The following is a 14,599-nucleotide window of genomic DNA, read 5'->3' as shown; positions in this document are numbered from 1 at the left end:
GGTAGTCAGACCTGTTCATGATGACAACAGCACCTCCTTTATCAGCCTCTTTGATTATAATGTCAGGATGGTTTCTGAGGCTGTGGATGGCATTGCGTTCTGCACGACTTAGGTTGTGAGGCAAGCAGTGTTGTTTTTCCACAATTTCTGCCTGTGCACGTCGGCGGAATGAAATATGTTCATATTTGCAATGAAATATGTTGTGGAAAGGAAAGCAGATCATTCCCCCAGCAGCAGTCCTGGGTCTGCGTTCTTTACATTGAAGTCAAGTCATCCCAGGGTACTGCAGTTTTTCAAACAAAAATTCCTTATTATTCTTCACCACTATCAGATACAGGAAAACTGCCAAAATTTTAGATCTTATTGGACGAAATTAAAAAGTATAATTTCTTATGATGGGCTTAAAGACGAATTGAAAGGTTCATATTAAAACCATGCCATAGCCAATAATCCAAATGTACCTATTGATACTCAGTGCACGCTTTCTGTCAAATATTTCTTGAGTGTTTGCCATGACTGTTCCCATGTTTCTTTTTTATTCCATGATATGATAACATTGCCATAATACTTAAATGCTGATTCAACAGAAACCATTGCCAGTTCAGACTCCCAAGCCTTGGCAAGCTTTTTGTTATAGTTGCAATCCAGCACTCTCTGTGAGCTTCAGAAAAACTTGCACAGCTCTAGATGGAAGTGTTTTGAAAAGGGAGTAAAATGAGAAGAAAAAAAAAAGGGCACTTTGCTAAGTTTGGGGATGGAGAACAGTGAATATCACAATAAGCTAAAGAACTTCTGTTGCACAATCAAACCCTTTTTTCCTCTTCCTTTCTTTTAAAAGTGTGTTTTTTCACAACATTTATCTTTAAAGATGCAATCCATTTCCATTCCACCACTGTCATCTATAATTTACATTTAAGAGACAAAACTTGAGGTTTGCCAGAGGAGCAGCTGGAGCATTCTATCCACTTTGCCATCAAAAACGTAGATTTGCTGAATGCATGGTGTCTGACAAGGCCTGTTGAAAGTACCCTTACCTTTCCTGACAAGCATCCATCAGCATGTAATATTTATTCTTCTGTTTTTGTTTCCCTACAAATAATTGGTGGTCCCTCAGCAAGGAATATAATTCATGCTGAGGCAGCACCACCTGAAAAGCTTTATTGAACCTACAACAAATGATCTGAAATGGGAGATTTCATAGAACTAATGGATAAAATTAATGAAGTAGATTCACTAAAATCAGGGGGAACAGGACTTGCTACTTTAACTGCATTATCACTGTCAGAGGCAGCTTACTCCTCCTCCCCCCGACTTATTGCCAAACAGATACAGTGTGTTTTACTCCAGGTAAGAAAGCAGTTTCTGGGCTTTTGGACTTCTTTTATTGGCCTTCTGCTTGCCCACGAGACCTTCTTTCAAGTATAATTACATTAACACTTCAGTATTGGCAAATATATAAAATACTTGAGGAGGAAGTAGCACCTCCAGTGCTGTCCCTTACATTTTTTTGGCCTAATTGTTCAAAAGTGACTAGCGATTTTTGAGTGCCCTAGTTTTTGGAGTGCCCTACACGAGTCACTGTAAAGTGTCTTAATCTTCAGAGATTGCTGAGTACTCGCCCTCTGAAAATCAGGGTCCCTCTCAGGGGTCTTAGTTTGGGCAATAACTAGGTACTTTTGAATATTCAGATAGTTGAAATGCCAACTAAAACTGTGTACACTTAATATGCTACCACAATCTGTAGCATGGTGGAGGCTTAGTGGAAGCTATCCGCACAAATGGTTAATGTGGTTACACTTGGAATTCTCTCTACTAAGAGCACTCAAACCACTTAGAAGGAATTTCTGAGAAGCAATGGAAGGAAGATCTTCAGTGAATTATGTTTGAAGCAGGAAAAGTGACTGCTCCTTACTGCCCATCTCTGCTACTAGCATCTTCTAAGTTCTCTACTTACTTTTATGTTCAACAGTTCTGCAAAGCTACTATTGCTGCCTAACAAAGAAGTGGTACTCTCATTCTTCCTGATACAACATCTGCAAAATCACCAACTATATTCTGATTCCACAATCTTATTAACAAGCATTGATTTAATACTGACTCATCAGGGCAGGATGGACTACATGACTTCTTGAGGTCCCTTCTAGTCCTACCATTCTATGAGTCTATTTAAGCAGTAATAAAAACACAGCTTGGTTTTGAGATGCCAGAGTGGTGTTTGCAGAATTGGCAATTAGAAAAATATATTCTTTAAAAAAAACCACCAACAAATATACTCATTGATTTCTTTTAAAGAAAACATGCATGAAATTTTAGTAAATTCTATAATAAAACTGCTCCTCCCTCTCCCTCTGGCAGTTACTAATTCTTCTTAGGATCAATCCTGAATCCTTTTATATCAAATAGCGTGTGTGTGTGTGTGTGTGTGTGTGAGAGAGAGAGAATGTGTCCACATTTGTGCCCAATCCAGAGAGGATTTGGACTTTTGATAGCCAATAGTTTGCTATATAGCTCAAGCTGTAGAAATTCCTGCTTTTAGCTCTGGACGTTTTTTGTGTTTCAACATATAATGTTCCGTCACATAAGATCAAGCCAGGCCTTAGCATTAATTTTATAATTTGTTTTATTATTATTGTAGTATTATTTTTTATGTGTAGCACCTAGAGACTTTAACCAAGATTGGGACCCCATTGTGTTAGCACTGTACAAACAAAATAACCTGCCCCAAAGAACCCACAATCTATATAGATAAGCTATATGGTGGTGGGAAGGGATATAACATGCAAACAGAGTAAATAAGGTGATGGTTGAAGGGCGGGTTGTGGTGATGGTTTCTGCTCTTCTTTTTTTTTTTGAGTGGGCTTTTGTTAAATTTCCTAACTTTTCCCAGTATAATGACTATTACTGAATAGGATTTATTTTCTGAACACAAGATGGGTTTTTGGGGAGAGGGAGCATAGATTAATCTTCATTCTTAACATGGGGTGATATTTGACAATTGTATTGCTTTTAATAACAAGTCTAGGAATAGCAAGGAACAGTCAGCTAAAATATGATCCCAGTTAGGTTAAAGGAAGTTTTGTCACAGATTTCACCTGGAGCAGGAGCTAGGGTGTGCAGGCAGTATCACACTGCATAAGATACTGCATTGCTGGCAATGCTACTCAGTCTTGATTTGTAACATACCTGCCATTCTCGTACAGGGCTTCTCATGCACAGAGACTGCCAATTGTGCTGAATAATGTGGTGGTTGTTTGAAGAATTCAAATCTATGCCCTGCTCTACATTACGAGTTTAGGTTGAATTTAGCAGAGTTAGATCGATTTAACCCTTCACCCGTCCACATGACAAAGCCATTTTTGTTGATGTAATGGGCTCTTAAAATCGATTTCTGTACTCCGCCTTGATGAGGGGATTAGCACTGAAATCGACCCTGCTAGGTCGAATTTGGGGTAGTGTGGAAGCAATTAGACAGTATTGGCCTCCAGGAGCTATCCCAGAGTGCTCCATTGTGACCGCTCTGGACAGCATTCTCAACTCAGATGCACTGGCCAGGTAGACAAGAAAAGCCCCGGGAACTTTTGAATTTCATTTTCTGTTTGGCCAGCATGGTGAGCTGATCAGCACAGGTGACCATGCAGAGCTCATCAGCACAGGTGACCATAGAGTTCCAGAATTGCAAAAGAGCTCCAGCATGGACCAAACGGGAGGTACTGCATCTGATCGCTGTATGGGGAGACAAATCCGTGCTATCCGAACTCCGTTCCAAAACACGAAATGCCGGAATATTTGAAAAAATCTCCAAGGGCATGAAGGACAGAGGTTATAACAGGGACCCGCAGCAGTGCTGCGTGAAACTTAAGGAGGTCAGGCAAGTCTACCAAAGAACCAGAGAGGCAAACGGCCACTTCGGGTCAGAGCCCCAGACATGCCACTTCTATGATGAGCTGCATGCCATTCTAGGGGGTGCCCCTACAACAACCCCATCCCTGTGCTTTCCTCCTCCCCCACCCCTCCTGGGCTACCTTGGCAGTTATCCCCTCATTTGTGTGACAAATTAATAAAGAATGGTGGAGATCAAAGGGGGGAGAGGAGGGCGGTTGGCTTACAGGGAAGTAGAGTGAACCAAGGGGGCAGGTTTTCATCAAGGAGTAACAAACAGAACTTTCACACCGTAGCCTGGCCAGTCATGAAACTGATTTTCAAAGCTTCACTGATGCGCAGTGTGCCCTGCTGTGCTCTTCTAACTGCCCTGGTGTCTAGCTGCACGTAATCAGCGGCCAGACGATTTGCCTCAACCTCCCACCCCACCATAAACGTCTCCCCCTTACACTCACAGATATTGTGGAGCACACAGCAAGCAGTAATAATGATGGGAATATTGGTTTAGCTGAAGTCTAACCGAATCAGTAAACTGCACCAGTGAGCTTTTAAATGTCCAAAGGCACGTTCTACCACCATTATGCACTTGTTCAGCCTATAGTTGGACTGCTCCTTACTACTGTCCAGCGTTCATGAGCCATGGGAGCAAGGGGTAGGCTGGGGTAGGTGTGATTGCGTGGTGCTGCCGACTGGGAGAGCAGTCTGAGGCAGAAGCCTCCGCATGATATTCCAGGCAGGACTGAATCTCCATTAGACGAAACTTAAAGAAGAGAATGACCTGGAGTTATTCCCATTTTTGTCCAGGCTCCCCCGACCGACCTCACCGAGGCTGGCCAGGAGCACACATGCCTGCCCAAGTGCCCCCGACCAACCTAACCGAGGTCGGCCAGGAGCACCCACGGGACGACGACGACAGTTAGCAGTCGTATTGCACCGTCTGCCATCCGCAAGGCAAGAGGTTGCTGCTGTGTAGCACTGCAGTACTGCGTCTAGGGCAGGGGTCGGCAACCGGTGGCTCCCGGCTCGCCAGGGTAAGCACCCTGGCGGGCCGACCCGGTTTGTTTATCTGCCGCGTCGGCAAGTTCGGCCGATCGCGGCTCCCACTGGCCGCGGTTCGCGGTCCCAGGCCAATGTGGGAGGCAGGAAGCTGCGGCCAGAACATCCCTCGGCTCGCGCCACTTCCTGCCTCCCTCATTGGCCTGGGACCGCGAACCGCGGCCAGTGGGAGCTGCGATCGGCCGAACTTGCCGACGCGGCAGATAAACAAACCGGGCAAGCCCGCCAGGGTGCTTACCCTGGCAAGCCGGGAGCCACCGGTTGCCGACCCCTGGCCTAGGGTGACCAGATGAGAGGAAGAAAATATCGGGACACATTGCGGGGGCTGCCGGCAGAGCAAAAACAAATGGAGTGCGAAATATCGGGACAAATTGCGTAAATATTGGGACAATCATGATTTTATCAGGATGTCTGGTCACCCTAACCATGTCTGCCAGCAGCACCCAGGAGACTATGGTGACAGTATGCTGAGGGGGGTGCCATGCTTGCTGTGGTATGTCGTCTGCACGGGTAACCCAGGAAAAAAGGCGAGAAACTATTTTTTGCCGTTGCTTTCACAGAGGGAGGGAGGCCTGACGACATGGACCCAGAACCACCCGTGACAATGTTTTTGCCCCATCAGGCATTGGAAGCTCAAGACAGAATTCCAATGGGTGGCGGAGACTGCGGGAACTGTGAGATAGCTACCACAGTGCAACGCTCCAAAAGTCGACGCGAGCCTCGGTACTGTGGACGCACACCACTGACTTAATGCGCTTATTGGGGACACACACAATCGACTGTATCAAATCGATTTCTAAAAAAGCAACTTCTATTAAATCGACCTAATTTCGTAGTGTAGACATACCCTATGAGTGAGATCCTCAGCTGGTTTAGCTGATGTAGCTTCATTGACTCCAGTGGACCTATACCACTTCCAACCAGCTGAAGATCTGGCCTGATGACCTCAGAAGTGAAAGGCTCAAGCAATGTACTACTTATTTACAAAACGTGTTGTTTATAAAACCATTATGCTCACAGTAACTTTTTCCATGTCTGCACAGAGCAGCCGAGTATGCTTTCTGAACACACTGATCTACTAAAATTTATTGCACTGCCTTCTGAGTGTGAATAGAGAAGGATAAAGATTCAGACACAAATGGCATAGAATATGCAGTGTGCCCAAAGCAGAGCAAGGTATTAAGATTTGGTTGTAATATTTTCCCTTCTATGACAGAATAAGATAAGTTTAAACTCACTGCATCATGATCAAGGAGCAATGTGGTCTTTTTCTATATCAGAAATAGATTTTCACATTTAGATCTTTTTTTTTTTTTTTGTTCCTGGGAAGTTAAAAGACAAAACTTCTGAATATGTTCACGGTTTGATCTTTTGCAGAAATGAGCTCCATAGTTTTTAGTGCTTTGGATATTAGTATAATTATCAAAAGCTAATGAGTTTTTAAAGGCTTCTAATCTGAAACCATGATTTTAGACACTCTCTCCTGCCAGAACTATAACTAGGTTACAGACAACATGACATGATCGATGACCCATTATACTAATGACAAAAGTACAAAGATACAGTTTCTTATGAATAAGCACTCTTGCGTGAAAATGACAGGGCAATGAAAGCTTTGAAAATCTGTATGGCCATGTGTGTGCCCTGCTATAAAATGAGTCAGCTGCTTAAGAGAAGCTACCAGAATAATATACATACCACCACTACCTGTAAAACAAACATTACATGTGTAAATACAAATATTAAACAGAAGCAGAAGAGCAGGTTTAGACTTAGTATGCATGGTTTGGGTTGGCCTTTCATTTGTAGGTTGCCACTTCAAATTCATTTTATGCTGATAATTACTGAAAGTGGATGCCATTTGGTGGCCTACTGCATGTGAAATGAGTTGTTGGGGTTAGTCCGTTCCTTAGTGGGCATATGTAAACATCACAAAGCCATCACTACCAAATATGACATCCTTGCTGGCAATCTCCAGCAGGAGACCTGGATAATATGGGAACTGCTCTGTCACCCTCAGAGATGATCCTGCTGAGTAAGGGTTGAGGCCTGTTGATAGGGGCCTTGTGGGAAGGATGCACTGCTTGGGCCCCTTCTAAATGTGTTCTATATGTGATTTCAATCTCTAGTGCTATCAATTTAGCACCTTTTACAAGTATTCAGTCAATTCGCTTAAAAAAAAAAAGAAGGAAAAATTGAGTTAATGGAACACTCAGACTAGAGTCTCATCCATTATAGGATTATAACATCTCTCCATTATAGGAACTGCTCCTTTTTTTGTAATAGCTGAAGAGTTCTGCTAGTTAAAATTTGGAAACCTCTAAAACTTCTAATGCTATGCTATGCCATGCAGGTGTATCTACTAATTACTGCTGTGAATGTTTCATAAATGAGTTGTGAATGTTTCATAAACGAGTTCTGAAACAGCAAAACAACAACCAAATCTGCTCTCCACTCTCTCCCCAAAACAGCAGCAGCAGCAAAATGCTCAGTACTTTCCCTTGTCAGGTACAAGCATATGATGCAGTCATTATCTCTGTTTATTTATGTAGCAATGCACTTCACATAACATATAAACAGAGAAGAACAGAGATAAGAGAGCTAAAAAAAATGTACCTTATTCAAAGGTAGTTTCAGTCATGGGGAGCAAGAATGATTTCTTGCCAGATGTATCCCAAATATCCTTATTCTGCCTAAATCATTTAAAAAAAATCTTTGTGTAGAAATGTTCAAAACTCATCCAAGCTGAATGTAACCTATATACATCCATGTAATCTATCTATATTGGACAGGAGTTCTTTAGTGCTTTGCAACTCCATTATGTTGCATGTGGTTTCCATTCTCTTGTTTTTATAGCTTTTTGGAATTTATTTTAGATCTTTTGAGACTTCTAGCCATTCCCTGGCTAGAAAGATGGAGTTTCAGAGTGTTTGATTTGTTTCGGAGCTCCTAGTTTTTGTAACCAGCCTTCTTGGGTATAATTCTGTGTTAGACTTTCATGTTCTTTGATTCCAAGCATTGTGTCATTAACTGGTCATGACTTTCTCCTTGCCAGCATGTATTAATCCTGTACACTGATGTCATTTCTTAATAAAAGGCTGTTTGTATTTTGTTCCTTTGTGTCACTTTTTAGAACTTCTATTCATATATTAATTATTTGCTCGTATTGTTTGGAAGGATCTATTATACTTATGGTGTTCTATTGGTGTGACCTTGCATGGAAAGAGACTTAGGAGGAGCACATTTCTTAGAGTATGTCTACACTACAAGAGTAGTTCGATTTAACTTAGGTCGAATTTGTGGATTCGACCTGATGAAGTCGAATTTGTGTATCCACACTAAGGACACTAATTCGACTTTGTGAGTCCACACTAACGGGGCAAGCGTCGACATTGGAAGCGGTGCATTCTGGGCAGCTATCCCACAGTACCCGCAGTCCCCGCTTCCCATTGGAATGCTGGGTAGAGCCCCCAATGCCTTCTGGGGGAAAAATGTGTTGAGGGTGGTTTTGGGTAACTGTCGTCATTCAACCGTCACTCCCGCCCTCTCTCCTTGAAAGCGCCGGCGGGAACTCTGTTCGCGCACTTTTCTGGTCAGTGACAACGCGGACGCCACAGCACTGCGAGCATGGAGCCCGCTGCGATAATCGCTGCACTTATGGCCGTTGTCAACTCCTCGCACCTTATCGAACACCTCTTCCACAGTCAGCTGCTGAGAAATCGGGCGAGGAGGCTCTGGCAGCGCGGTGAGGACATGAAGTGTGAGAGTGGCACAGACCTCTCACAAAGCACAGGATCCCGCGCCGCGGAGATCATGGTGGCAATGGGTCACGTTCATGCTATGGGACGGCGATTCTGGGCCCGGGAAACAAGCACGGACTGGTGGGACCGCATAGTGCTGCAGGTCTGGGATGAATCACAGTGGCTGCGAAATTTCAGGATGCGTAAGGGCACTTTCCTTGAACTGTGTGACTTGCTGGCCCCTGCCCTGAAGCGCCAGGACACCCGGATGCGAGCAGCCCTGAGTGTGCAGAAGCGAGTGTCCATAGCCCTCTGGAAACTTGCAACGCCAGACAGCTACCGGTCAGTAGCGAACCACTTTGGCGTGGGCAAATCTACCGTGGGGGTTGCTGTGATGCAAGTAGCCCACGCAATCGTTGACCTACTGCTCTCAAAGGTGGTGACCCTGGGAAACGTCCAGGTCGTCATAGATGGCTTCGCCGCGATGGGATTCCCAAACTGCAGTGGGGCTATAGATGGCACTCACATCCCTATCCTGGGACCGGCCCACCAGGCCAGCCAGTATATTAACCGAAAGGGCTACTTTTCAATGGTGCTGCAAGCACTGGTGGACCATAGGGGACGTTTTACCAACATCTACGTCGGGTGGCCGGGCAAGGTTCATGACGCGCGTGTGTTCAGGAACTCTGGTCTGTTTAGACGCCTGCAGGAAGGTAGTTTCTTCCCGGACCACAAAGTAAGTGTTGGGGATGTGGAGATGCCTACAGTGATCCTCGGGGACCCAGCCTACCCGCTAATGCCCTGGCTCATGAAGCCCTATACAGGCGCCCTGGACAGTGACAAGGAGCTCTTCAACTACCGGCTGAGCAAGTGCAGAATGGTGGTGGAGTGTGCTTTCGGACGTCTCAAGGGGAGATGGAGGAGCTTACTGACTCGCTCGGATCTCAGCGAAACCAATATCCCCATTGTTATTGCAGCTTGCTGTGTGCTCCACAATCTCTGTGAGAGCAAGGGGGAGACCTTTATGGCGGGATGGGAGGTTGAGGCAAATCGCATGGCTGCTGATTACGCTCAGCCAGACACCCGTGCGATTAGAAGAGCCCAGCGGGAAGCGCTGTGCATCCGGGAGGCTTTGAAAGCTAGGTTCCTCAGAGAGCAGGGTAACCTATGACTGTCCAGTCTCTTTACAGAGAAGCTGAACCTGCCCTTGTTTCAGTTACTATTGACTTTTTTCAGCGGTTACATACCCCGTTCACCAGGTTTCCCCCTTCCAACAGACGTTTAAAAATAAAGTTATTGGAACATTTTTAATTAACAAAGTTTTCTTTACTAACGAATTCTCGTTCAAGGGTTCCAACAGGGACGCAGACTGTGGTGGGTACGGTGTGCAGTGATGTACAGACCGCTTCTACACTCGAGGACTGACAGGCTCCTGCTCCTACAGCGGTCTCTGGGGGGAGGACGGTTACCGGAGGGTGTGCAGGAAGGGGTGGGTTTGCAGGAAGGGGTGAGGGGTGTGTGGGAAGGGTGAGTAGGTGTGGGGGGATGATGGCTCTGGCTGGGGCTCAGGGCATCGGAGAGGTTCATGGCTAGGGTGGAAGGGCATGGTAAGGGCAGCCTGCCTTGCCATTTGTGGATGCCAGGTGCTCGGACCCTGGGGCAACATACACCTCCCAGACTGACCTGTGGCAGCAGACACCTCGCAGAGTGACCCGGGTGCCTAGTGACTGCACTCTGTGTGTGACCTGCTGTTGATCCTGCCCCCATGTCTGTACCCTGTTAATGGTGGCTGTCCTATGCAATTAACAAACCCCTCCCCCCCCTTCACACAAAGTCTTCTGCAAAGAAACATGATGGAAACAGTAATGAACAGCAAACTATTTTTAATACTCAACTACACAGTTGGGGGATGAAACTGGGATTTGGGATCGGGTGAGCCAGGAAGGCAAGCAATTCTCATACTTTAGGGAATGAGAGCTGTTTGGTACATGAGCGCTCTGCTGGCGTGGAGTGACAGTTTTCACGGCCCCTAGCGCCCCTCCTTCTTGTGATTTTGGGTGAGGGGGGGGACAGGACTTTGTGGCGGGGGAGGGCGGTTGCAGATACAGTTCAGGGGGGCTCTCTGCTCCTGCCTGCGGTCCTGCAGAACATCCACAAGGCGCTGGAGCGTGTCCGTTTGCTCCCTCATTAGTCCAAGCAGCGTTTGAGTCGCCTGCTGGTCTTCCTGCCGCCACCTGTCCTCCCGTTCGCTGTGTGAGCGCTGCTGCTGAGAGAGGGTCTCCCTCCACTGGCTCTGCTGGGCCGCCTCGGCTCTGGAGCAGGCCATCAGTTCAGCGAACATCTCGTCCCGAGTCTTTTTCTTTCGCCGCCTAATCTGCGCCAGCCTCTGTGAGGGGGATGCCAGGGCAGTTCGGGAAAGAGCCGCAGCTGTGTGATGGGAAAAAGGAAGTGATTTCCTTCCAAAGATACATGTTTGCGAACACTGAACACAGTCTACTCAGTTTCTGTGAACAAGACCATACAGGGCACCTAATCTCATGTGCTCTCAGGACAAGTTCGAATTTTCGGCATTCGCTTTCATTGCCTGGGGTCTTGCACTGGAGATCGGACAAGCGGGGCAGGACAGCAGAATCCGTGTAGCAGCCAGGCCTGGTAAGCCGTAAACTTTAGGCTGCTTAACAGTTAATGGATAGCAGTGCCCTCCTGCTGCAGGCAATCTGGAAAGCATAAAGTCTGACCCTGTTCCAGCCCCTTGCGGCTGTCCCCGGGAAAGATCCCTGTATGCTTTTCCTCTGCAGCCTCCAACACGTGGCTGTTAAACGATGGTCATTGTTATGCAAAGGAAAAGTCAAGCATTCACAATAGTAACATTAAAGTAATTCCCCTAATTAGATGCAGCAGTCGCCGAGCGAGATCACCCTGAGGCGGGTCTCCAGGAGAAACAGAGAGCGCATGCTGCGTGAATCCCTGCACAGACCAGGGCCCTATGCTGCGATGCTGGTCGAGGCAATGCTCCCATTATACCTCAGGATGGCCTGGCGCAGAAGAGTGTGCTTCCACGGAGCACCCAACAAGGCACCTCTCCCCAGGAACCTCCTGCGGAGGCTTTTCAAGTACCTCTCCGAGAGCTTCGTAGAACTGTCCCAAGAGGATTTCTGTTCGATCCCTATATGCATTGACCTTCTTTTTATATAGTTTTTATTCCTGTTTTGTTAAAAAATAAATGTTTACATGTTTATAGCACTTATCGACTGATCCTTCCCCTGATTCGGAGTCCGGGTTAACGGCCGGGGAGGGTTGGTAGGGGATCTCTGTGAGGGTGATGAAGAGATCCTGGCTGTCGGGGAAAGCAGTATTGTAACCGCTGTCGCCTGCCTCGTCCTCCACAAACCCTTCCTCATCTTCCCCATCGGCGAACATCGCCGAGAAACTGCCCCTCGACACTATCCCATCCTCAGAGTCCACGGTCACTGGTGGGGCAGTGGTGGCAGACCCACCGAGAATGGCATGCAGTGCCTCGTAGAAGCGGCATGTCTGGGGCTGGGCTCCGGAGCGTCCGTTTGCCGCTTTGATTTTTTGGTAGCCTTGTCTCAGGTCCTTGATTTTCACGCAGCACTGCGTTGCATCCCGGCTGTATCCTCTGAGTGCCATGGCTTTGGAGACCTTCTCGTAGGTCTTTGCATTCCGTTTTTTGGAGCGCAGCTCCGAAAGCACAGACTCATCACCCCACACAGCGATCAGATCCAAGACTTCCTGGTCAGTGCATGCTGGGGCCCTCTTTCTACTCTGAGATTGCATAGACTCCTCTGCTGGAGAGCTCTGCATCGCTGCCAGTGCTGCTGAGCTCGCCACGACGTCCACACAAGAAATGAGATTCAAACTGGCCAGACAGGAAAAGGAATTCAAATTTTCTCGGTGCTTTTCCTGTGTAGCTGGTCAGAACATCTGAGCTCGGACTGCTGTCCAGAGCGTCAACAGAGTGGTGCAGTGTGGGATAGCTCCCGGAGCTAGTAAGTTCGATTTGCATCCACACCTAGCCTAATTCAACATAGCCATGTCGAATTTAGCGCTACTCCCCTCGTCGGGGTGGAGTACCGAATTCGAACTAAAGAGCCCTCTAGGTCGAATTAAATGGCTTCCTGGTGTGGACGGGTGCACGGTTAATTCGAATTAACGCTGCTAAATTCGAATTAAAGTCCTAGTGTAGACCAGGCCTTACAATAAGAGAGACTGACTGGGAGCTTTCTCCAGCATTTCCTTCATGATGTTTAATTGACCATGGAAAATCAGAACTGGCCAGAACAACACACAGAGAGGGCCCAATGATGCAAACCTTTACTTATGCAAGGTGCCATTGAAGCCATTGGGCCCAATTCAGAGGTGTTGTGTAAAATGGTAGCATTTACATTCCTGTAGACTCATTTAAACTCTCTCAGGACCATTTACCAATGTATAAGGGATTTTTAGTTTGTGTGAGTTATACACTGAGAAGCCAAAAGGAAGTGTATGCTAAAGGAATGTGGAGGTTTTTCTAGCCTTCTTTAATATACACCTTCTTAAACTCTCCAGTTGTTTTCTTGCTACACGTTCTCTTCTAGCCCCTTGCCATGAGAATTTACACCTAGTTGTTACCCTCAGTGTCTACAGCAGTCCTTGTGGGGAAGGAATGATAGCTGCACTTTGGTAAGTGGGGTGAGTGTCAGTGAATCTAACTAGGGTGGTGCTCAAACCATACTACCCCAGCAGAAACACTCTTGGAAAGACTCTTACGGGGCACACTCCTCTTCCTACTTTCTCTTGCTTGGGAGGTTGTAGTAATTTGATGCTAACCTATATGAGCAGAAAATTATGACTCACTGATGGGTCAGATACAAGTCTTTGCCTCTCCTGGATCACCTGCTCAGTGTGAGGGAATAGCAGGAACAGGACCTGCTTATTCCTTTGACTTCCTGAGCCCAAGGTAGCCTCTTCAGGGGCTTAATGGGGATTCATCTTACTCTCTCTTACACCCCTGTGTGGGTGCGTAGTTCAAGTCACAATCAAGTCCTAAGACTAGAGAGTCAAACTGATACATACATTTTCTTTTCATACTTGCTGTCATAGATTCCATTTAGACTCACTTAAATTTCCTTAGATCCTCTGAACTGGGCCTGATGATGTCAGTGGGACTACTCACAGGAGAGAGGACTACTCATTAGAGCTGAGCAACAATTTTTCAGACTAAACCGCTTTCTGCCAAATAATGCAAATTCAGGTCAACCAAAACGTTTTGCGAATTCGTGTCAAAGTCACCACATTGTTTCAGTTGAGGAAACAAATGAGAATTCTAAAAAAGTCAAAACCTTTAGTTCAACATTTTTTTAAATTAAACATTTCAACTTTTCCATTCAAAATGACATTTCAAATTTTACTTCAATTTTATCTAAAAAATTAAATCCTCAAACTAAAGAACATATTTCTTTGGGGTTTAATTAAACAGTTCATTTGATGCAAAACAATTTTTTAAAAAACAATTATTTTTCAGTTTGGCCTTTGAAGTAACGATTCAATTATTTTCACGTTAGTCACTCATTTGCAGGATCAGACCCATAGTTTTTGCAGTGTTAGGAAAACTTCACTACATACTGTACCAATATTAATGTATCACTGCCTTTAACTGCAATACTTCTCTTAAGCAGAGACTATTTTTTTTAAAATCACATATTTTTATGGTTTTTATACAAGTAAAATATATAATCAAACACCTAAATAATCAAAAGAATAAGCACAGCTGAATATGAAGGTTGTAGTTTTATAGATACTTTGTATATTGGTGCAGTACATTACATGGATGACTGGGAATCAATGTTTCCATGTGGTGTTCGCAGTGCCAAGTACACTAGTTAAACAAAAATTGCATGCTGCGACTGACCATTATATGGTAG

The sequence above is a fragment of the Mauremys mutica genome, chromosome 6, assembly GCF_020497125.1.
Source record: "Mauremys mutica isolate MM-2020 ecotype Southern chromosome 6, ASM2049712v1, whole genome shotgun sequence".
In the NCBI taxonomy this organism is placed as follows: domain Eukaryota; kingdom Metazoa; phylum Chordata; order Testudines; family Geoemydidae; genus Mauremys; species Mauremys mutica.
The sequence above is the reverse complement of the archived record's forward strand: the minus strand, read 5'-3'. Positions refer to the sequence as shown.